The following is a 22,793-nucleotide window of genomic DNA, read 5'->3' on the forward strand; positions in this document are numbered from 1 at the left end:
AAACGTTTACCAAGACAAAGCAACAACGGGAAGCCAGAGAGTGTGCATTGTATAGCGTGTTAAATGATGACCACAGTAAGCTTAGGTAACATGCATCGTGTCGGGTAGATCCAAAATGAGGGAAAATATTCTTAGGATGTACTGCTTTCACGTCGCCTGCGGTCGTCCGTGGCGATGCAGACGTCCCCAGAACATCTGTAACTCACAGAAAGATCGGAATTCCGTGGTCACGTGCCTGGCGCCCGCCCCTGGTAGTTTTTCAGATTCGCGCAGAGGGGAGATCTCGCCGTGTTCGCGTCTGTCTCTGTGACTCATTCTTTCTTCACGTGTCCATGGATGCGGGCGGTTTCCGTGTCCTGGCTATTGCCAATACTGTCTCTGTGAACATGGAGTTGCAGATATCTTTTCGAGGTAGTGCTATTTGAAATGTTTGGGAGAACTTCCATTCCACCTTCTACCCAGAAATGGAACCGCTGGGTCATTTCTCCCCAGAAAATGAAAACACAGTAAACTGGTGCAGCCACGGTAAATTGGAAAAGCAGCCCGGCACCGGGGCACAGGGCCGCCGCTCGCCGGCACTGACCCCTTTGACGATAGCCATCCTGTTGCTCGTTGATTTGTGGACATGCTTTCTATAATTTGAATATAAGTCCTTAATCAGTTGTCGTGATCTGAGCCCTTTTTCGGTGTGCCGATGGTAACTTATAAGCTACTTATCGTTATGGTGGGTAGGTACGGAGAAATGAACGTAATGAAACCTCTCTTGGTGATCTAAGACTTTCTCTGCCTCAAAACGCTGTATCATTTACTCTGCTCCATCAGAGGCTGTAATTATGACCCTACATATGAGTTTTGAGTCAGTCTCAAATGTCAGCTCTGTGAAAACGATAAAAGCGTTTTCTCCAGGTTCTTGAAGATTTTCCAATAAGTTGATCCTAATATCGATGAGATCTGTCGGGTCAAGTTTGACTTGGCGAAACAATACATCTTTTAGAGCAATCTATATTAATTATTAAGAATTATTTTGGGGGGTGGGGGTCAGGGTCAGTGATGATTTTTTTAAATCTAGGAAACCCGAAATGAGAGGGCTTTGTGGAAAATGCAGATGTGAAAAGCATCCAATTTTGTAAAAAGACCACAGTGCAGCCAGAGGCAGAGCTGCCAGGCACGTTTGGGAACAAAGGGCCTCTGTGGACACGTACTGCAGGTGGGACAAAGGACGTGGCCCACGGGCACAAGTTGCTCAGTGGCACCTGGTCGGTGACGCGGCCGATACAAGGCGAGGTTTGACCACTCATCCCGCTCCGTGAAGTTCTAGCCTTGAGAAAGAAAAAATCTCCCTCTTGAGTTGGGTGGGCAAAGCATTGGTTCCAATTTAGAAATTCTGAGCCAACAGCTTCATGTTCCCAAGGTTTTGATTAGAAGGAAAAAAAAAAAATCAATACCTTCTGATTCCCGTAATCCTTTGTTTTAGGGCTGGCGTCTTGAGTCTAGATTTTTCTAGTTTGCTCAGCTACCACAAGAACAGAAAGCAGAAAAAAAAAGTGAAAAATCATTTTGACATTTGACTTTGTGATGACAATAACATCGTGTGCTCTTGCTTTATGACGAACAGAGTTTTCAGAGATATGTTTTGTTTACCGCAGTGAACAAATGTCCCCTTAAACAAAGGCAGCGCCAGAGCCCTGGGTCTGTCGTTTTAACTGAAGTAGCAGGGTTGCTTTTTTACAAGTTCCCTTTTCACGGAGAACATGGCCAGCCCCATCCTGTCGAAGAGAAGACTGTGACGCCGACGTACAATACGCCTGGCACTTAGGTATTAGCGCCCCCGCGACCCGCCACAGGCCGTCTGTGTGTGTTCCGAGGACTCAATACGCGATTTCTTTACACCGATGCCTCGAGGAACAGCTTACACATCACGTGAGCCAAGAAATATGAAAAGGACGGACAGACATTCTCAGGAGCCGAGGGCGAGAGAGCAGAAGAGTAGGAGTACCCTACCCGAAGCCAGTAAGCAACAGTCACAGAATCCCGTGAGGACAAAATAAATGTTCTCTTTACGCAGGACATAGTATGGGAAAATCTTTTCCTGTGACATAATTACACGTGATGATGTGCAAGTTGTTCCTCGAATCTGTTTTCCACATATGCAGGCCCTGACTCTGCCACAGTGTCGTCGGTCAGTGTGGTACCGGCCTGGAGAGACGATCTGCAAAGCCAGAGTAATGAACACTGGGCTCAATGTGCTTGACAGCAGGTCACTGAACCTGGGGGGACAAGTCTATGTGATGTCTCTGGAGTCCTTTGTGGTGACAGTGGCTTCGTGTGAGATCGAGACACGGCAGTGTCTGGCCCTTTAGCTCGTTCGACCGTTATGACCTCGGGCGGTTCTCTGCTCACGCAACCGATTTGTGTCCTTAGGACCTGCTCGAGGCTACTTCTTCCCAGAACCCCACGCCTACCACTGATTAAGGCCGCACTGCTTTCTGGAAACCCTCTTCCTGTAGAGGGCCCAACATAAAGTCATGTGTTTTGTATGTATGCGGATAGCTTTATCAGTGTACATTATGGTTCAATCTGGCATTTTCTCTGGTAGGTTCTCTTCAGATCTTTGATTAACATTATCCTATCAAATAGTTCTTGAAGAAACCAAACAAATGCCTCTCGTCTAACACCTAGTTCATGAGGAAAGCATCAAAGGTTTTTTGTTTTTGTTTTTTTAAATAAAATACAGACAGCAGAGAGCAATCAATTTTCAGGAGGGAAATGGTTCTGAATGCAACAATTATGACAATGGGAACAAATCGACACCCTTTGGGTCGAGTCCAGCTCCAGTCCAGGTCTTCTGGACAAATGTCATGGATGAGTCATATTTGGACACAGCTGTATTCCCAGCACGGGGACACTATGACCTTGCCATTCCGTGTACAGTCAGAGACACGCGGTGCAGACGGGGGCATCGTGAGCTGTAGCCATGGGCCAGGAAGCTCAGGAATTCCATACAAAGCCATCTGAAACCACTGATCCAAGAAAGAATCCAAGCCTGCCTTAAAAATTGAGATGTACTAATTTCATACTCTGGATCTGTCAGAAGTGTTTAGGAGTTAATCCAATAGTTTTGGTGACACTCTACTGTAATATGTAGTCAGTGGTGGAAAGGAGCCAATGTGCTTGTGTGTAGCCCAAATATTGCCTGTCATTTTCTTAGAAGGATTTGTGATTTGTGAGCCCCCCTTTTTATTTTCTTATCGATTTATCAGTATTACGCCAGCCACTTTCTGTAAGAGAAAGGAGAGAAGATCGGGGTGGGACTGAGATCGAGCTTCTTTCCAAGTTACGATATGTCATAATGTGAAATGTTTTTGCTCATGGGCTCCGGTTCACTGTTGACCCTGAGTCACGATTCATATCATGTTGACAAGCAAATACTACCTTTCAAAGGTATAACTGTCACAATACCTCGTACCTCGGTTCTTTAAAACGTAGCTTCCTCTGGCATCTTTCTCCTTCTGTCCATGTCATACGTGTAGTTGGTCATATCTATCACTTCGCTTGAAGCCATCCTCTGAGTTCGGTTGAGCAGCAATAATTCCAACAGTCACCCAGGTGTGACAGCCAGGAGCCGCCGTTACGCGAACAGTTACTTCCTTCATGCGGGTGACTGAGGGAAAAGAGACGAGTCGGAAACTGTACACTTTCAAAGATTACCTGATTTTACGAGTTTAATCAGTGTCATTGAGGGTATAATAATAGGAAACTCAAACATCCTAATAAATGTAGTAAGCTATCATGCACGGTTTAGTGTTAATTGGATACCGTGTATGACAGTATCCAGAGAACACTAATCACGTAAACTTCTGAATATCCGAGGCCGGATTTTGTGCCTTCTCATGCAGCAGTGTGACTCTAACTGAGAACACTGAGCGCCGGTGAGAGAGCCAAATGTCGGTTTCCTCGAATCGCGTTCCTGCCGAGAGAAGTGGAAAATTCCAGGCTCCCAGAAATGGTTTAATTAGGATCGGCCTCCACATTTTAAGCGTTACCCGATTGCATGCGTATGACGTAGCAAAACCGTAGGTGACCTTAGTAAATTGACCCGTCGCTTCCTTCACTGAGAAAGTACCTAATGGAATGACGTTGAGCAGACTGTCAGTCACAGACTGAAGGAGAATCGAAGTTTTTATGTAAGCATGTGTAGTGGAAAAGTAAAGTATTTTTTAGCAACTACGTAAGTACCCTCATTTTCTCGGTAGATGGTATTGCGGGCATTTTTACGTATAGGAAGCTACAACCGGATCTGTAACTCAGGAGAACGTTAGCGGGAGGAAGCGGTTGTAATTTCAGGAAAGGGAAAAACGTTTACCCATTTGAATGAATAAATCGACCCCGCAGCCCAGAAACCGGAGGAGTAGCGACAAGTACGAGACCTTGGCTGGTCAATCGAACTCGTGGGGACTCGTCCACTTTGACACACGGGATCTGTGTCTTGGTCAGTCATCTGTCCATTCATTGTCAGCCCGAGGCCGAGGGATCTTCTAATCTCAGTACGGCCGCCCGCCTCCTTCCACTCCTCCCCACCTTCCCCCGCTTTCTTTGTCCGGATTCGGTGTCCTAGTTGCATTTGGGTGTGTTTAACTCGGTTGAAGTGTCTTCTGGGAAACCTGTTACTCTGCAGGCCACGTTTGGTCTGGACCGAGCCAGCACTGAGCAGCAGGGAGGATAAACGGTGGGGCAGGTGGCAGGGAGGGAAAGACAGGAGGAGGGCAAGAGCAGCCGTAGCAGCCTGCCGTCTGAAAACAGGATCTGCCCTCGGTTCTTCCACGTGGCGGAGTCCTGATGCTGGACTTCTGGCGAGCCTCCCCGACTGGAAAGGCCCGGTTCTTATTAACTGCTTGAGTTGTCGAGTTTATGTTTTATGGACTTCGTCATCCATTACACAGAATCATTTTGCTCGGCCAAAAAGGATCTTTATGGGGTTTCTAAAAAAATTCTAATTATAAAGGAATACGCAGCGCCCGCTCGGAGCCCCCGTCCCGGCTCATGACTGATTTTACGAGCCTTTCCTCACAGTTCGTCGCCGAAGACATTCCGCGTGTGTTTCATGACCAGTTCCTTCCATGGCGTCATCCTCCCAGCGGGACGGCGGGCCTGTGTTTTCTTTGGCTCCTGCCAGTAATTACCTGTGGGGCCTGTATCATGTCTCCCTCAGACCCATTTATTACAGTGCTAGCCGCGGGGACACCGGCAGGCACCAGTCTGTCAGCATGTCCATTAGAGAGCCCACCTCACGGGGACTTAAAATTCAGCAGTAAAATGGTGCCCGAGGCCACACGTGTGGGGAGGACGTGAGAGGAGCTGTGAAGCTCTTTATCATGAGCTCGTTTTCCCCATCTGTCTCTCCGCTAGCTGTTTATCACGAGCATGACGAGGGCGCGTGTACTTGTCCTCGAGTTGGGTACGCTTTCAGGGTTCGGAGCCGTTTCCATCTCCTAGACTGTGTTACGCTTTAAACGACACAGAAGTTTTTTTCCAGAGAGGAAACTTGTATGTTTAGGGAATTGAAAGGAAGGAACAGATGACTGTTTTCATACAAACCCTGTAAATGTTTTTATGCTTATGTTCTTGTTCAGAAAACTGGTTTTAAGGAATTGGGAACATTTTTGGACGAATAAATCAGAAGACGATATTAAAACTCAAGTCACAAAGACCAGTGTTCCTGAAACTGTGACCCTGAGAATGGCTCTGGAATGTAGAACTCAAAACGTTCTGTTCATTGCGCATTCAGATTTGAAAATTAAACCTATGGACAGCGGCCGAATGTTAAGCGTGGGGTTGCCGGATGACAGGGAGATGAGTGTGCTTTTAAACGAGCAAGCAGAAATAATGCTTAGTGCAGACACTGAGGATGTAGTCAAACCCTCAGACCTAAAAGTTAGTACGTGACACCGTGAAGAGAGTCCGTCACAAAATAAAGAAAATGCGTTCGAGGTGTAGATTGTTTCCCATTCATCTCTTCCTGAGATGTCTCACCCGACGAATTCATTCGATCGCATGCCTCGCCCAAAAGTGTTCATCCCACTCTCGTGTCATGAGATGGTCTGTCTTTTTCTCATAAGGCATTCACAGGGTTTGTCAAGAGGCACGGCCCCTTGACGGTGCTACCTGTCACTCAATTCCCTCACTAGTAAACTAGGAGGTGCCTCAACCAGTATGATTCCACCTCGAGGTCGCCTTTCCCTCCTCCCGGTGCCCAACGCACAGGGCCGAGCAGTTGACAGAAACCGGGTCTTGGTGCTGATCTGAACGCCGCGGTGAAATTCTTAAAGATCCCCTTGGAAGGGAGATGACTGTGAGGGTGGGATCTTCGGGCAGTCCTAAGGGTAGTCCTACCCTCTGATCTGCCAAGCTTGCCTGACTTAGAATCCTAGTGTTTGCTAACGGCAGCTGCCCAGTACATGGGAGGCCAAAATTCCCTAACTGTGTGGGATGCACAGAGAGATAGCTCTTCACTTACTCCAAGTTGAATGTGTGGCCTTTCTGGGATAATGAACCTATCTGAGTAATTGGCCCTGGGTCCTGTGAATCGTTCTCCACGTGAACGTACAAAACCGAATTGCAGCGGGCCAATTTAAATGGACAACACAGACCTAAGATATGTCATATGTAAAATACTTTTGCCGTGAGCCACATGCAATGGGTTAAACTCTGGCTCAAAGAACAGTTGTTGCAGCTTCTGCTCTAAACCCAACTTAGGAGACATGCCAGGGAGCAGAGTGACAAATAGTCTTTGTGACACAGGAACTTTGACCTCCGAGACTGAGCGATTCCAAACTTAAGCACAGATGGTCGTGTTTAGAATTGCAGAAGCAAAGGGGAGAGAAAATGGAGTGGAGGGAGGTTGTGAATCTTGGGACCAAGGTAATTCTCCTTGTTTGTGTTCTGTGTCAAGATGGGAGAAACACACCCCCTAGGCGTGTCGTTGTCAAAGCTGGGTGGCAATCTCGATGAGTAAGATTGACCTGCGAATATGTCACGTTAAGTCACATGGTGACAAATGAATTCATTGGCAAAGGGATGAGGATGGTGCGATCTTCGAGCGGATGGAGCGGGTGTCGCTCTGCTCCCCCCGAGAAGCGCCCTAAATAATGTTTCAGCCAGCATCTGGACACCCCGTGGCCCTGGCGAGTTGACACGGTTTGCTTGATGATGACATTCAACCTGCTGCGACAGAAAGTGAAGTGTGCTGAGCCGAGCAGACTGAATAGGTAGACTGTGGCGGGCAAAGATTGTTTCTGTTGTATTCGGGTCTTTGATCGGTTGGGCAAGGCCCACCCATGTGGGGGAGTTTCTGGATGAGATTATCATTAGGGTTTCAGTGCACGAGTTTTGGACGGGCACAGACATTCGGACCCTACCCGTCCCTCCAACCCTCGTAGCAGGAGAGTGGTCCACGGACGGAGCTCCCCAAACGGCCGTTCCCTATGGGGGGGTCGCCTCCCCACGTGATGAAGGACTGTCGACTAATAGGCATCACACGTGACCTTTGCAGTGGTTGGCAATGCGCTTTTAAAGAGCAGAAGTGATCATCATGCGAAAGGATGCCCAGAAAGAAGTTTAAAAATGGCTCAGCTTTTCTTCAGAGAAGTCTCATGTTAAATGCAAAGTAAAACAGAGGGAGAAAAAGTAAACGGTAGGAAAAGGTCGGATTTTCCCAGCTCCTGGGTGATTCTGTCTCGATGGTGCCAGGCTTATTTTTCTCTGTAACCAACAGAACCCGTTTCCCATGCCGGACTTGTAGATTTTTATTTCATCTGTACACCAACTCGAGGGGCATCAGTCTCCTTCCTGGTTGTCACTGACACGGGCAGCGCCCAGCCTAGAAAAGAAGCCATGGTAAGGAGGGCTGAGATATTGCGTCTGAATTAGAGTGTGGAATGCTGAGAATAAATGTTTCCTCTTTCTTCGGTGGTGGAGCTGTGGAGACAGTAATTGGCGGAGAACTCGGTGACCCTCAAAAGAATTATAGCTGTCTCCTGATGATTCGTTCAATGAGTTTTCTTTGGTTGCATTTTGTCTAGCAGTTGTTACTGATTTTCATCTGTATTAACTTACGCTGGCCCATCATTTTAGATGGATTTCAATAGTTTCAACCGTCTTCCGATGCCACGTAGTAACGTGAGCATTGTGTACTTTCTGACTGGTAAGAGTGCTGTATTGGGAAAGAAACGTAAGCTATGTTTGTTCCATGGGTGAATGTGGCCTGTAAAAATTCCTTGGGAAGGATTTTAGGCTTTTTGTGGAGGACACGGTTAAAAAATGGCAGTGAGTCCCTCTGCTGCCTCAAAGAAGCCATAAGGGATTTTTGCTGGCAAAAATTTCAGAGAACCTCGATGCTGCAAATGGGAGAATTGTAGCATTCTGAGGAGCAAGTCTGTGGAGAGAGCTTTGTAGCTTTGGTTCAACAAAAGGGCCGTATTCCCCATGAGAAAATTTCAACCTGCCCTATTACTGATCAGCTCTGCCCGGTTCTGTGGTCACTGAAAACAGCAGCCTGTGGTTGTGACGGATATTCTGTCACAGTTACTGATAGCTGTGAAAGGGGACAAAATGGGTTTGGATCTGTCCAGAAGCAGAGAGACGTGGTGGAGCCGATGGGCCGAAACACATAGCGGAGGTTTGAAAAGCCCCCGGTGCCGGATTTCTGGTCCTCTCGTTTACGGTATCATCTCGGGAACGTAGATGTCGCCTACGTGTCCAGTGTCGTGCATGATGTAGGTGGTTTTACGGGCTCCTCAGATCTTTCGTGGCCGTTGTCTGCTCTGTTGGCTTAGCTGTCTCACTCCCGCCTGCCCTTTGAACATAAACCTCCTGGAGCTTAATCATCAGCTGACAAGAGTCAGGGGGAATGGCCTTCCGACTCAGTCCGACATCATTAGCTGTAGTTTCGTTCCGGTTTTGCTTACTGGGCAGTAGTGGCCTCACAAAGCAAGATTGTTGAGGACTGTGAATGTGCTTTGATGTCCTTACGGCATATCCTAGCAAGCTTCTTTGTATGTGCCGGAATCTAAGCAGCTTAAAAGGCACTTTAACCTGATGAAGCGTCAGCATTTGCCATAGTACATTAATTGTCAGGTGTTAAACCGACCTTGTATTCTGGTGACAAAACTCCACACCTCTTCGTGATAAGGAGTCAATAGCTTTCTTATGCCTTGGTTAGTGTGCCTAGTTCATTAAGCATACTTCGTCATGGTTGTGGGAGAAAAGATCCATAAGCTAGACAGAAAAAAGCAGCTGTGTTTTACACTTATGAACTCTCCAGAAATGAAGTTAGGAAAATATTCTCGAATTGGACTTCAATAAAGCTTTGTGGTGCTGGTATTTTTATTTATGACTATGAATGGATGTGCAAGATTTGTACACTGGAAACTAGAAAACCTTGTCGAAAGAAACGTCAGAAGGCAGACGGAAATGGGGATGCACAAGCTAACATCACTAAGATGGCCCTACGCCTCAAGTAGTGAGCACATTGAATGAAAACTCCATCAAAATTCCCGCTTCCTGTTCATAGGAATTTCAGAAACCTCTTCTCCTTAGCGATTGAAGAATCTTTTCCAATCGCTTTGTCTTGGTCATCCTCATCCCTAAGGACACGTTGAAAGATGCAACTTTAGGTCAACATAGTAAATTCTTCTTGTGCTTCTGCTCTTTTTCTCTCGTCTCTTTGAGATCCAATATGTGAGTGACAAGTTTGGGGTTTTTTACAGTCATTATGGGATACAGCCGGGTGGAGGGTCCCCATGCACCGTGTGAACTTCCCTCCAAGAATGAAAGGAGGGAGAACTTGGACTGGGACTCTTTCACTAGGTAGGATCTTTTCAGAAGAAGGAACTTCATGATGCATGTTTACAAATCACGTAACTGATATACAAATTTTGTTTCCCTCTCAGTGGATTCTTGTGATAAAAGCTGCCAGGAGTCATCCACTCGCTTGTCAGCTGTGGGGCAATTAAGCCTTAAAGTCTGGTAGCATTGGAAATACTTATAGTCAGTGACCTCAAGTGTCTTTTGCCCTGTTGTTAGATGAGGTTGTCAGTAGCTGTAGGGGAAATGCACAGCGACACAACAAAGGATCCACAATGACAGACGTTCACAAGGGTCTGAAGGGGTATGTCGTGTGTGATCTGCTTTCCACTTTCAGCCAGCTCGGTGGGCAGCGTTCGCTGTGGGATGGAGAAGCGGTGTGGATGTTTTGTCGAAATTAAACCATACGTAGGAGTAGAATAGTTGTTGACGGAGTTCCCAAGTGACCAATGTGGCCGTAACCCTTACCCGGCACCAATACTGGCACATGTGCAGTTTACATTTTCTTTACTCCTCCATCGATGGGCGCTTGCATTTTCATTTCTTGAATAATGCCATTGGTGACCGAAACCTGAATGCAGGACTATGACAAATGCTCACATTCAAAGAATTCATTGGCACCGTAGCAGTATGTCATTTCACGTGCGAGCGAATATTCTCGGACCGTCACATGCTACATGAGAGCAGACGACCGAGTATGTCAGCAAGATCATCCCATTCCTGCTGGTGTCTTCTGGACGCTGGGACTGCTAAGTGCTACGGCGTTCGTATCGGAGTGTTGGTAGTTTTTAGGTGTAAACTCTGGGGATGTAGTACTTTTATTTCCGTTTAGTTGTATCGGCTTGATATGCTAATCTTGGAAGACGTGTAAGAGATTTGGGATCCGAGGGATTGTGGGTGTGTTTTCTTGTGCGAATTGAATGGTATACAATCATGTGCACAAGAGACGGACTCAAATTCAATGATTATACTTATTAATTTGTGAAATGGGTCACAGAAAGCATTTCTATCAGTCACTCTATCTAAGGTCACGGAGTCTGTCACTACACTTGTGATTAAGTTAGAAGAAAGGGGAGCATTGGTGTCCTGCGCTGACCTGATGTCATTATTTTAGACAGACTCCTTTTTACCTAAGGGCTCACGATCAGGAGGCGTCTGTGACAGTAACGGGTGAAACAAAATAAGATGGGAGCTCGTACCCCTGATCCCTCCCGTATGAGACATTGACGTCAGACAAAGCCCGGGAGGGCTTCCCCTCCACAAATGGCATCACCAGACTCTGCCCACCAGGTGTCGGGAGAGCGCTCCTACGTGTTGTCCCTGCCGGGTCATTCGGCAAAGAGGTCTTGGTACAAAATTTTTCGGCACTGCAGCGCTGTAGACAGTGTTTACATTGGCAAGGGACAGATATAAACACTGTCAAAGCTGAGCCTGGGGGTTTTCCTAGCAATCAAAATATATAAAAAATGAGCTGACACTTAGAGATTTTAATGGCATTTTCGGTATACTGAAACAATTGTTACTGAGGTAGAGAGCCTGAGTTTTGGCAACAAATAATGATTTCTAAGTTACACACTGGTGATTAGAAAGTTTCTGCAGAAACTTTCTAATCGCCAAAGCTTTATTTATGTCCAGGTTCTACAATTCATTTTGACAAAGTTTGATGAAGCAACGACAGAACCAGGTGCTGCCATCTGTAGTTTCCCAGCTCAGTTTGTCAGAGCCGTTATGTTTAAATTTGTTTTTACCTTTCTGAGAAAAGCACCCCGTTCTTCATGCCTGATTGCATTACAGGGTTGTATACCCTGAAACTAGAACGGGACCGCAGGGCAGTGTAATAAATCACAGTGAGACAAAGAGACCTTCTGAGAAACGTCAGGTCTCGAAATTATTATTTGGCAAAGGGAGAGAAGTTGAACAGGCCTTCTAGATAATTGCACCGTCTTCCCCACGCTTCTGACGCCATGCTAGCATTTCATCTTCACTCCTGGCTCCTGATGCAATGGCAGAGAGAACCGAAGCAGGAATCGAAAGTAGTGACTTATAAGGAGAAGAGCTGGAGTAAGACTTAGAATAGCCATGTTTGGGGCGGCAGTGTAGATAAGCAAAAGGACTCTGAAGCAAGGAGACTCTGTGATGTGCACGGATGCAGTTACCACTTCATCTCTAGACATGTAGAATTGAAAGGCTTTCTCTGGATTTCTTTGTTCTATCTACAATGTGTGGGTGCATAAATCACGCTGGCGCATGAGGGCTCGGATGGCCTTCGATGTCACGTTCTTAAGGGGACCCTTTCTCTCCCGGGATGGTGAGAGGGGCAAATCCTTATATTGGAAAGGTGAGAGCTAGTGGGTAACTTTAGTGCCCCCTGGGGGGGAAGCCTAGTAAATAACAAATGCATCTCCTGCTCTTTAAATCACGCCGTCAAATAAAAGTATAAGCTGGGATGCACGCGAGCAGAAAGATGCACGGGCCTCGCAGCGAGCCGGAGGGGTGCACGCTCGCGGGCACAAGAGACAGATGGGAGGACAGGTAGAGGGGTTCTTTGGCACTCTGTCGACAGACACGTGTGGGCTTATTTCTGTCGTCATGAGTGCCAAAGAAAGAAGAGAGGGGCAGGGGGTTAATGTACCTGAGCATTTTAGAAATTATGGTAAGTAATCCTTTCTTGCTGAGAATTCAAATGTCCTCCCTCAAATAGCCTTGTGTTCAGAAGACCTCGATTAAAGATAGAAGAAAGCTGAGGCGTGGCAGGAGAATCGGCGAATGGTTCACCCAGGTATTACTCCTGGTACCCCAGAAGCTAAGATCCTCCCTAGATTCTTATATGGCACCACAGTTAATCAATGATGACATATAGTTTCTTAGTAGAAACTCATCCAGAAGGCAGTTTTTGAAATGGTACATCTGTGTCTCAAACCCTGTCCTATCCTGTGAAACGATGTATTCTAGTGTTCCAAAACTGTGTCTCATGGTAGGACAAATGTTCATCAGGATAATTCCTTTGCACTGAAACTATCAAAAGTTGGAATACCATGTATGCAGAGTTAGTGACAAAAAATCCTTTTCTCTATGAAAAACAAATGATTGTTTGGGGTTGTCTAAGAAGGTGATTCAGGAAGCATGCCATCTGAATCATTCACGTTGGAAACAAGGTCAAAAAAATAGGAACAAAGAACCAAGGTGCCTATGTAATGTTTCCATCTGCCTCTTTTTTATTGCTCTGCATCACGTTTTTGGGGGGAGTTTCCTTACCCACATCCCCATCACAAGACCTACAGGGCTCAAGGCAAAAAAAAAAAAACCACGAGCTCGTGTCGGTGGGTTTACAGCATTAACAAGGCAGCCATCGGGTGTCTGGGTGATGTCTCATCACAGATTCCATCCTAAACTCACTCCATCCCCAGCTGCCTTTGCTCTTCATTGAAAGGGGCTTGGAGCATCTTTAGAAAGATGGTCCAGGTCTACAGAAAAGTGTACCTTCTTCCAGATCCTTGTGCTGTCTTTCCTCCTCTGTGTAACCATGGGAAAGCGAGTGATGTGTATGTAAGAGCTACTACCTGTCAAACATGATGCTAGATTAGTTCCTTGACTCCTTACGATTATGCAAACATTTAATGGAAGATGAAGAGCTGCCTGGGCCTCTATCTATCTTATTACTATTCCAGTAAATTGTATTTCTATTTGAATGTGACAAAGTAAATATTTGTTCGTGGGACGTAGGAAAGAAGGTCCTTTGAGAAGGGCACACGTGGAGTGGGAGTTCGTCATCTTCGTGCGGCTCATGAACCAGCTTTGGGACCCGGGCGACCGGAATCTAAAGCTCGGTCTGTCAGTGAGTCCCTTGTGTGTAACTGCTGCGTCGTCATTCTGTACAGAGGAGCCCGTGTTATAGCCGTCGTGATGGAAGCGGCGGTGAGGGTAGTATTTGTACGGATATTAATTACCTCAGGCAGGCCCGACCCGTAGCTCTTGTGTGCTACTGCTACATCTCCCCAGCAGAGGGCGCAATCCGCTAAATGAAAGTGGGGTTCATGAGCATCCCCGAGGTGCAAACCATTTGAGGGCAGAGCAAGAAGGCTACTTCCTCTACTTCTTCTCAGTATTGCGTCGTAAAGAGTTTGATGTTTTGGACACAGGCAGGCCAGATCTGAAGGCGACTTGGGTTTCTGTGCCCAGATTTCTTAGGGTTGCCAGGGTCTTCTCGCTGAATCAGAACGAGAAGACCCTGGCAACCCTGAGGACTCTTATTTTTGCAAAACACATACTTTGCCCCAACAGTTTGAGCCTGCTGGGAAATCTCCTTCAGTCTGTTCTAAGAGTCAAAACAGTAAGGAAAATACTTTTAGAGAATTTTTGTAGATTAGATTGACCGATGTTTGTTGGCCCTACACTGTGTAGGGGAGCTTGGGGTGGGCAAAAACACCGTCAGTAGGGCCAACAAACATCAGTCAATGAGTAAGGATGCAAAGATGGGATGTGGCACTGACAGGCAGGACTTTGATTCCGTCTGTGGGTAAACAGGAAAACCAACCTATCGTAGGAGCTGGGTAGTCGTTTGATAAGAGAAACCGAAATGAAAAGGATACTGTAAAGAGTTAGGCACTTTACAAGAGACAGTTTCTCTATGAACCCTGGAGACAGACTGATGCTAGAACTTTTTGTAAACCACTGATTCCCATGACATGCCTCTTGGGAACTCTGGGACTATGCGCTGGCTTGTCTGCCCGTTCAGTGTATGGTTTCATGGGACTATTGTGGGGGGGTCTGGGGCCATCCCAACTTCCTCCGGACCCTCAGCTCAGTTTTGAACTCGGTAAACATTTGCGTACCTTTAACAGATGTCTGTGGAAGTGTGCATGGGAGATGGCCATGGCCCCACGTTTCTGATTACCCACCCTAATCAGAAGTGCAGCAGAGTTCTTGGGGTTTGGCCTAGCCAAACTATGACCAAAGAGTCAGCTCCCTTTGCGTCACCGGACAATCTGTGAAATGGAAAAGGGACAGACAGTGATAAAATCTCACGAGCATGATCAAAAGCAACCCAGGGAAGTACGTCCCACATGAGAGTCTCCAAAATTTTCTTTGGTGTTCTTACTTCTCTGTAGTCACCAACTGCAGACCAGCTCCCCAGAGACCATGTCGTATTGCAAGAAAAAGTGTTACTACCATTTTCTTGAGTAGAATAGAAGACTCTTTAAATGATGTATGTTCTCAGCAAAAATGTTCTGACAGTTAGCAATGACAAGGTCATGGCTCGTCTGCCCCTGCTCCGCGCACACACAGCTCAGCTGCTGGAAGAGCCACTGCAGGTGCAGGTGGCCCAGAGCAGGGAGCTCCTCGGCCCCTCAGTTCAATACCAGTGGCTCACCCTGCCTGTGGAGGTAGCAGCTCTTACCTGGGCTGTGGGGGAGCGGGAGAGGCTGGCTCAGTTCCCGATGGATGCGGACGTGGGGTTCAGGGACTCTCCAGGCAGTCTACACTCTGAAGACAGAGGCTCTGTGCCGGGTGGAGACCCTGGAGTGAGGAGGATGGGGCTCCCGTCTAGGAGAGGCGAGCCAGGGGGCCTGGAACCTGCCTGGCACCCTGATGAAGGGGGTCACGTCAAGAGTAGTGGGTCAGTGCGGATCAGCTAAATCTCCATGCTCTGTTCAAGACCCTCACGGTACCCCCTCCTTGGTAAAAAAAAAAAAAAAAAAACTGCCCTCTGGAATCCTCCAAAGCACTAATGACATCTGCAGGCGAGCATGTCTTCTACGCTGCATGTCACAGCAGATGCTGCCCGGCCTGCCCCCACGTGGCTCGGGTCAGCGTCGCAGCTCAGTGTGTGTGCATCGGATCGGCGCTGAGAACCCTACCTGTCTCTCGCCACTCGATGAGGCTGGCGTACGGTCACCGCGACCTCCCATCGCCTAGTGGGCTCAGTTGGTGGCAGGAGTGTAGGAAGCAAGGTGGGGAACGTTCTGTCAGTCGCGACAGTCTTTTGTGTGTGGCATTGATCACTCATTCTGCCTCTCTAATTTCTATACTTAGCTTGTGGTTAAGTGTTAAGAAATAAATTCATGAACACTGCCTGTATTTGCCATGATTTCCCTTTAAGCATTTTAGTGCCCCATTGTGGCCGGATCAAACTGGCTGAGATTCTGGCCCTCCTGTCCTCTGACTCTGGGGATGCAGGAGGGATTCTCTGGCCTGGGCCCCTGACACCTGCGCAGAAGGCCCTGCCCTAACCCTCGCACAATCTGAGCCTCGTGATACCATCGACATGAGACCGCGTTTAGGCCGAGAAGTTCAAAAATCCAATTATAGCACACTGACACTTGGCTGCTATGTAACTCTGCTGTGCATGCACTTACCCAGAATCCACAGAATCCAAAACACCTTGTGTACCGATTGCCTACCAAACGCCTCTGGGAGGACCCATCTGTAAACACCCAGAAGATGGAACGTCTGATTTAGGTTTGGGCTGTGATGGGTCCTCCCAATCTTCCCTGGCTCTGACACGCGGCCCTCACCCTGGGGTACGTGTCCTCATTTCTCAGAATTTACTGTGAATCCACGTAGAAATATTTAATAGGTCGAGCCGAACACTGTGTTCATCACATGCTTCAAGTCAAAGACCAAGAACATGTTTAAGGTGGAAGTTTCAAGTTTGTCCACGTGTATTCCATTGGAATGGCTGCGGTATTCCGAGTTGTGGTAATGAAATTAGCTGTCAGTAATTTCAAGTAAGTTATATAGAGACCATCCCAATGTCACCAGTGAGATGATAAGGTCACGTAACGGCATCGGTGCAGAAAGAGGAAAAAGTAGAGTACTGTGGCATGCGACATCGCAGAATCATCCATTCACTCACATACACTTTGAGGGTATGCACGTGGCACCCAAAAGGGTATTTCTTATCTCTTAGGAAATGTTTTACATGGCACCATTTTGGTCACTGACAGGGGGCGGATCTGTTTGGTTCCGTTTCACCCACAGGGTGAAACGCAAGTAAAACCAAGTTCTGCACGCTTCTCACTGGATTCGAGGTACAGCGTCCCTCCTCCTCTTTGATTTGGTTGGCATCTTCGCGATTAGGTGGGGTGAACAAAGGTTCTCGCCGACTCCTATCTCTGGCTCTGCAGAGCCAATCTCAACACCTACTTCCCGATGTATCTGGCCAAGTACTCTCAACGATCCTGGAGCCCAAAAATGTCCTGGAGTCCTGAATCCACCGAAGCATTGTAAAGGTCAGCCAGTGTCACCCTGCCTGCGAGCGTTCCGTTGCTTGTTCCCCAACATGCCCGTCGTCTGCTGCCAGGGTTTCGAATTTCTTTGTGTCGGCTCCCAGGAGAGCTAAGTAGTGGCTTTGCATTTTAGAGTCTGTGAGGGGACAGCAGTACCGGTTGCCAGTTTCCACAGGCACGCACAAACAGCTGGTGTCATATATTAAGAATTTATTGAACTACCTTGACAAAATCAGGGTGGGAGTGATTACTTGAAATTTTCTTACAGCTCAATCCACTCAGAAATGCTACCAGTCACTTTTTGACTAAGACTTGAAGCCCCCAACCTTCTCCCTGAATGCGGCAAGGGATCAGGCAGCAGAAACCAAAGTCTAGATCTCTTCAATCTCATCTTGTTTTCTTATCAGAACTCATCAATAAAGATGGATACGACATGGTTGCGGGTGGCCACCTCTATGCACATGACAGCCTTACTTCTTGCTTTTGTTCAAAATTGTCACATGTAGCCTATTATAGCTCATTACAGTCTTTCAACCAATGTCCTGTTTGCAGATGACACAGTCTGAACACCGATGCTCTACAAATGCACTAACTCTAGCCTAGCCATGTACAAGAGGATGGTGTACATCTGTGAGTTTTGAAACAGAACTATGTCAGCCATCCAGGCACTTCCCAAAATTACTCTGTGACCGTGTAATCCCCGTAGATTGTGAACAACTTGCTTTCAAGAGCTCTTCCCTAACAAACGTCTACCCAAACGGCAGACAACGGCAACACTGCCTAACCATTCAGCAACGTGCCCCCAAACTGAAAAAATAGTCTTTTAAGGCACAGCCCTCCTCAGTAAAAGACTACTTCCCTGGAGCTCCACAGGCAACCATACCCTAAGGACTACGACCCAATGTTGAACGTACTCAGTATTAAATGCATTCCAAACAGTTCAAATTTTTGATAGTAAATTCATGCATACAATTAATTGACAGGAGGTCATTAGGAAGTTGTTCTATGATTTAAAGTCTGCTATTGTACTCTCAATAGAAGGTGGAGCTGAAAGGTGAATCATTTTGTGCTTAGGGATCTCAATCAAAATCTCAGGTCTTTTGGTCGTCATCAGAAAATCCTGATTCTGATTGAGATCCCTGACTTAAACACCCTTCCTACACAATTATACCCGGGGAAGACGACACGCCCATTCTAGAGGATAGTTTCCCGATATCCATAAACAACAGATAAAGTGCTCACCGAGTCGTCTGCATTCCGCTGCCTTTCTCGCTTGGTGTGTCACATGTTTCCCTGGAGCTCATGTTCTTTTTCTCTCATGACTAAAATCAAACCTTTTCTAGAACTCTTGGTACCTCATTTCTGTAGGATGGCTTCTCTCTGTAAACAATTCAGACTATAAGTAATTCATTATGTGTACTTAGACATTGTTCATATAATTATAAAGGGTAGTCTAAATACACTTCTTTAGGAAGTATTTCGGCAACTGTCAAGGATCACTATGTATGCCATGTGAATTATGATAGCTTGTCCTCCAAAAAGGTTTTCTGTGGCACATGTACCAAATTACCAAATATTTAAAAATATGGAATAATAGTAAATCAAGAAGATTTACTATAAGTACAAACGTATTACCTTCCAGGATGACTCGTTATTCATGCCTCATGTAGTCATGTACCAACATGAGTGAAATGTAGATAGTAATCTATGATAAGGAAATAATTTAAAGTATGACTGCAGACCGACATAATCTGACTTAAATACATGGCCAGCAAAGAAATGATTAAATAATAGGCAATGAGAGGGTGCTGGATCTACCTGTAATATGTTTGAGTAAATGTAGAAGAAAAGAAAGAAAACCTGGTTGGGTTTCTGTGGTATTAGACTTCGGTCACAGATCCAGCATTGTCACCTCAGTCGGGGAAACAGAAACTGACTCTTTACCTGGAAGACATGTAATACTTGAGATGAGCTGCGAGGGAGTCGGAAGTGCTGGGGCCACACGCAGCTGCCGGAAGGGAACGGGACACGGAGAGCCGCGAGCCCTCCAGGAACTGCTGCGTTTCCGTGTTCCCTTCTCCCAGAGCGCGGGAGGGCGGCACAGCCACGGCCGAGGACAGTGTGCAGAGACCTGCGCCCCACTCTCTGGTTGCTACTGCTGGAACCCCAGGCTCCCCAAAGCTGCCTCGGCCCTGACACTGAGCAGCAGGTGCTTGCGCAGCCCCAGTGACAGTGCTGTGCCTCCTGAGTTACAACCCAGAAAACGGGTGTGGCTGGGAGCAGGCCGGCTGGACCCAGGCGCCCAGCATGGTGCTTTGTGACTGCGACCACGACCACCGCTGCAGCCTGTGCTCAGGCTCTTGCCTCCCTCCACCAGGAGGAAGTGGGGAAGAAGAGAGAAAAGGAAAAGCCACAACCCAACCGCCTGTCATAGCTTCGGTCTGTGATACAGAGAGTTCTTAGCCTCAGCTTTTAGGCCCCTGGTGAGGCTACCAACCTTCCTCAGGACAACGTCGCCGCCAAAGTTTCTGTCATGAGTCTGCAGATTGACGACTGAAGAGGTGGGGCGGGGTCATCCGCACGTGTGCCCTCGGCAGGGCTGGCCCCGGTCTTTCTGCACCCAGTAATTTCTGTAAAATTCGAAAGATTCTTGCTCGTTATCATATTAAGTAAAAATCCAGAGGAATCTATGTGATCAGAACAAATAAAGCAGTCTAGCACAATTAGTGGAAAAGCACTTTGCCTTGATAAATTTTACTTTCTGACATCAAAATATTGCATAAGTTTTTTATCATTCAAACGGAAAAGGTTTGATTTCAAAATGATAAATCTCAATTACTTTACTCTTGTTTGACAGCCTAGAACCCTATGAAATGTAGAATAGACATTCATGGAACAAATGGACCGTGATCATAATGTATAGAATGGTCATAGTAAGCACTGAAAACACATTAAGTCAAATACATTAAGCAACCACTTAGGAGAAAAAAGCAAGAGAAGAGTACCATCTATCGCAAATGCTTTCTATGTACATATTTCTTCACGGTTTGCTTTGTGCTTGAGCTTCAGGCCAGAGCAATAAAGGAAATACGTACATAGAAGTACATGGCAAATAACGTGCACATTTGGTAGCAAACCGGTATCTCTTATATACTTTGATGGAGTCACTATATTATGTGATATAAATGGTCTTGTGAGGTTGTGAAAGAAAAATAAATACCAAATACCAAATAATATAGTGACTCCATCAATCATGTGGAAAATTGGTTCTTGTGTGACTCTTATACATGTTCTTTCACATTCTCTGGTGAAGAAGTTAATTTCTAATGGTTTCTTTCTAACTCCAGGCAAAGTGATAGAAACGATATTTACTGTGAAGCCTTTCGATTCCCATTTCTTTAGAAACTAAATTGGTATTGTCTATGTGATTGGATGTCATCTTCATCCATGTCCTAACCTCTTCAGAGTAGCCATCATAGCAGTATGTTCAAAGAATAAAAGAAAAGAACCACAAACAGAAACTCTGTTGAAAACTGAAGTCTCTGCCTTTTTCCCCCATGTATGAGCCACACTTCTCTCTTTCTTTGTCATCTAGGCAGTGTCTTAAGCAGTTTCATGCTTTGGATGTTTCAGGTAATAAGACACAGTCCAGAGTTACAGGCCAAAGAATTATATGGGATTGCATCTCCAGAGTGGCTCCATCTCCCTTTCGTATGCCTGCTTTGTAGTCTGCTTGCTTACATTTGGTGACCTGATTCTGCTCTCTTTGTGACATCTATGGTATCCCTCCTTGGGTGCAGCCTTAGGTGGAGCACGAAGGTGCATTGTTTTAGTGGTGCTCTCCTTGGACTGTCTCGTTCCAAGATCTCAGCTTCTGGCGCTAGAACCTGAGAGAAGCCTAATGACTGGAAAGCTGCCTGCTAATAGTCTCAGCGCAAATTCCATCTCGAGGACACTGTCAAAACCCATAAACAAAAAAAATGGGCTCTGTTGTTGGGGTATTGTTTCCTTTTGACTGTAGAGAAACCATTGTTTCCAGGGGCCCCCTTAGTGTGGAGAAGGTCGAGGGTATTTCTTCTATCTTAATTGAGAGCATCGCTCCAAGCCATAGGCCAGCTAGGCGTACAGACAAAAAAACAGGAAGGAAGACCCTTCCCAGGATAAGTGAAATCTGTTCTGTTCCTTTGGGAAGAGCTGTGGAGCTCTCTTGTTCTACGGACTGGCTTGGAGAGTCTGCCGACATGCCCTTTGCCCATCCCTCGGACAAGCTCTGGTCTTCTCAGCTGGCCTCTACCATCGTGGACCCTCTGTCCTGTGAGTCAGGTAGAGACAGGGCAATATCCATGCAAGCACTCTCTCCACCTTTCCGATGTGGACTAGTCATCCTCACTGGGAATTGAGCAGAGAGGTCGGGATGTACCTTCCTCCATGCTGCTGCTATCCATGGGCTGGGGACTACTGTTGTTCTGTTTCTCGTTCCCTGTGACTACAAGTTGAAGTAAATTTTGATGGACATAAGGGGCTCCCTAAGCAGTTAGCTCCCAATCTTCTCCATCTGAACTGGAATGCTTTGCCCTTTGGTTCTTCCTGTGATCTTAGAGCCACCACCCGCTTCCTCTCATTCCATGGACTCAGTTCCTCCTTGGCCTCGACAACAGCTACTTTGTTTTAGTAGAGACCTTAATGTAATGCTGATCTGAAATAACTGATCTTACCTGTTTGGAAATGGAAAGCTTCCAATTCTAACAGATCATCACTTATGAGATCTTCTGAGCTTCGATCTTAGAAAGATGTCAGCATCCATGATGTAGGGACATGAGCAAAGGTACTGAACACTGCAAAAATATCAGAAGCCACTGATATATGAAATGGCCAATACAATAGTGGGAAACTATAGCCCCGGTCTTGAAGGCATCATGACTAAGAGTATCATGTTTCTCTGCTTCCCATTTAAGAGAAAAACCTTTTACAATATGCTTTTGACAATGAAAGGTAGAGAATCAGGTGGGCATGGAGCTAGATGGTCAGTCCTGATGTAACACAGTGATAGAAGACATTGTTCTTTTCATTTCCAATACCAATCTGCTGGGTTCCTTTCAAGCCCAATTGCCAGACGGAAATAAACACTGGCTGCGTGATCTTGGCTTTATTAACGCCATTTATGATGGGGAGTACATGGTTTTAGGATCAAGAACAGGACCAATGCTGTCTATTACCTAAAATAATCTAGAGGAATCTCTAGAATAGTATGATTCTGGCTTCTCCAGAGTCGGAAGCGAACTCACCTGGCATCCAGCCCGACCGCTTCACGTACTGCAGCGAGTATGGGAGGTCACCTGCTAATGCCAGAAATGACACCGAGCTCACATGTTTTGATTGAAAAGGAAAGACAAAAAAAAAGTCAATTGTTATCAGGTTATGAATGAGGATACATCTGGACAGCTGTCCACTCTAATGGCTGTCCTGATATAATCTCTTCTATTATGCCTATTATCCAAATTTACTTACATGTAGAAACTGCAACTAAAAAGTCAATGTAATTTATTTTTAACATAGTAAATGGAGCTTTTCTTCAAATGATATCTATAACTGGTAGTTGCAAAGGTCACTATAATGTGACTTCTGAATCTCTATGACTTTGAGAGTAACAGATAAAGACAGACAGAGGAGATATAGCAACTTAACATACTGCTATACCTTGCC

The 22,793-nt window shown here is 46.3% G+C and overlaps 1 long non-coding RNA gene across 1 annotated transcript; it reads right to left on the bottom strand.

Annotated features, from left to right (window-relative positions):
- Positions 1-3,592: 3,592 nt before the first annotated feature.
- On the bottom strand, positions 3,593-21,221 carry LOC118612489. The gene is made up of 6 exons (XR_004955012.1): positions 20,832-21,221; positions 19,588-19,720; positions 18,951-19,034; positions 18,333-18,470; positions 14,694-14,846; positions 3,593-3,661 (listed from the first exon to the last, which is right to left on the bottom strand). It is a non-coding gene; the product is annotated as an uncharacterized LOC118612489 (long non-coding RNA).
- Between the last annotated feature and the right edge of the window lie 1,572 nt (positions 21,222-22,793).

The sequence above is a fragment of the Rousettus aegyptiacus genome, unplaced genomic scaffold (assembly GCF_014176215.1).
Source record: "Rousettus aegyptiacus isolate mRouAeg1 unplaced genomic scaffold, mRouAeg1.p scaffold_m13_p_16, whole genome shotgun sequence".
Classification (NCBI taxonomy): Eukaryota; Metazoa; Chordata; class Mammalia; order Chiroptera; family Pteropodidae; genus Rousettus; species Rousettus aegyptiacus.